Source organism: Candoia aspera, chromosome 10 (assembly GCF_035149785.1).
Source record: "Candoia aspera isolate rCanAsp1 chromosome 10, rCanAsp1.hap2, whole genome shotgun sequence".
NCBI classification, from domain to species: Eukaryota; Metazoa; Chordata; class Lepidosauria; order Squamata; family Boidae; genus Candoia; species Candoia aspera.
In genome coordinates this window covers 2,232,086-2,234,751 of record NC_086162.1, presented here as the reverse complement: position 1 = coordinate 2,234,751, position 2,666 = coordinate 2,232,086, and positions in this window count along the sequence as shown.

Below are 2,666 nucleotides of genomic sequence, written 5' to 3'. Positions count from 1 at the left end.
AAGGAGAGGTTAGATAGGAGGCAAAATAGAGGACAGGAGATAAATCCTTGCCCTGAAGGACCCTCATGAGACATTCAAGTGATAAAAGAAAGAAAAATCTTCCACTCTGTTTTGCTCCTGCCCTTCTTAACGCTTCCCTGTACGAAGGAAAAGATAGAAGCCACATTTAAATTTATTTAAATATTTTCATCCTATTTTTCTACTTGAAAAGCCCTCATACAGGCAAGTCTTTGCAGAACTCCCAGCTTGATGATGTTGTCATCTGAATCCCCATAAAATTATGTGAAGATGGCAAGGGAGACTGCCCTATAAAACTCTCATCTGAGAGCATTCTGGAAGAGTAACGATGCATCTGAATGAAGTCTAGTAGCTGGGGAAACAGGACTTGAAGGTGCAATTTTTAAACAGACAAGACAGAGAGAGAGACAGAAAGATTAATTTATTGCAACCATGCAAGGTAGATTTATAAAATGCAGACTTTTCAAAAGTGTGATTCTAAAACAGATAATGGTATACATGCTATAAATTAATTTCTACATATAGCATGCTACTATTTTAATGAATCTATGCATATATCAGTTTCAAACAACAGACAACTTGTGCTTGGGTGTTCGCATGGACTAAGAGGCTGATTTGAGGTTTCTGATGAGAGAGATGACTGGGAGCTTGAGACATCAAGACCTGGCCAAATTTATACAGTAAGTATTGACACACCCCAATAGATTATGCACTGAATATGACTGACATGAAATCAGCCTTTGCACCAAGCACTGCAGTAAGTCTTGATTATTCAGACACTCAAGCCTGTTTTCAGGACCTTGCTTACTGCAGGAGCTTTACCCACACGGGTCAATCTTCATGCAGACAAGAAGTGCAGCAGATTGCTCAAATGTAGCGCACCAGAATCAAAATCAAGCCCCCTGTGTACATTTGCTCCAGGATGTAAACTCCAGGCATTTTTCCTCTCATTGTTTTGAGTCAACAGGCTTTGGGCCATTCTTCTCCTGGCCTTGGGGCTGGGAGGCACTTGCTCAGGGCTAATGTAATGATTCTGCCTAGCCTGAGGGCTGCCAATCCCATCCTGGTGGGGCCCTATAGGGCTGATCCTACCAAAAGGTCCACACTGCTTATCTCCTGTGGCAGAGGGTGATGGTGGTTATTGTACAAGGCTACAGTGCTCAAATGGCCATCATTTCAACTTCTATTGCTTCTGCAGTATTAGTTTAAATCAAAGAATCAAGGAAAGACAATGAAATTGATGATATACGGTAAGTGAAAGACATAGAAAAGCAATTGTGGAAAATGATCTAACATGTTGCCCTAAGTGGCAAAATATACCTGCCAAATTACAATTCATATAACTCAGTAGGATGGGAGAATGCGTCACTGTAAAATTTTCATTCAGAAACTCTGTCCTTCTCCTTTCACCCAAGACAGAATAGGCTGGACGAAGAAAGGAGTTTCTGTGAGAGACCCCATGTTTTGATAAAACCTTGAATCTGACTGACAACCTGGGGCAGGGTTTTCAACCAGGGTTCCATGGCACCCTAGGGTTCCATGAGAGGTCACAAGGGGTTCCCTGGGTGATCACGATTTATTTTTAAAATTATTCCAAATTCAGGCAACTTCACATGAAAGAGGTAGGTTTCATTTTTTATTTTCAGTTTAGGAACACTGTTAATGCATATATACAGGCCTATTGTCATGATCGCTGGTGCGATGTTGGCGACATCGCAACGGCTCGATGACAAAGCATGGAGGCTTACTAATGACTGGAGAGGGATGGGCGATAAAACAGGACAAAGGCAGTAATGGGTCTAGGAGATCTACAAGCCCTCATCGCCCGGTAATCGGCAATTAACACCATTAGCAAGGAGAAGATCGGGGTGAAGACTGGAAGGGCGTGTCTGGATGCTTTTGAGGAATTCCGAAGCCTAATCGCCCGGTAACGAGCCATTATGCCGCAGAAAGAAAGACGGAGCAATGCCCGAGGTGATTGGGGCTGGACGACCTCTCACCTAGCAAAGCATGGATGACCGGTCACCCCATGGAACTCGTGGGGCACACCTGGGGAATGTGGGGGTGGAGCGCTAATTGGCGTGAGGCGATTTAACTCTACTCTTGGCGTGCTTCTCTCACTCTCAGCTTTCTACTGGTGTGCACTCTATTCTGAATAAAAGCCAGAACTTGACTCTGCTTATGATCTGGGTCTTTTATTTTAGCTTAGGCATTCCTCACATAAAGCTGAGAGTCATCAAGAACGGACCTCGCCAGCCTCTACCGGAAAATTTTTTTTCTTGTGAGAGACGCAGCTGGCAATGACTGAACTGGGGATGATCTTGGAGTCGGCGCTGCAGAGCGGAGGTGCGAAAGACTCAACACAAGGGAGGGAGGCGACCAGACTGAGATGGGACACAAGCCCCCTCCCCACCCACACCGCACCCCAGGTGGGAGCCTGGAGCCCCAGCACGGAGTGGAGGGCCCCGACAGAAGACGAAGGCGGGAGTCAACAACACTTCAGGTGGGACGTCGTCGCGGACCCCCGGCCGGGAACTTCCCACACCACCTGGAGACTCCAATACCCCCAGACGCCCGAGAGGGAAGTCGCAGGACCACCGATCGGGCCACAACCGGCAGCACCGAGAATGGACGATCCCATCACACAG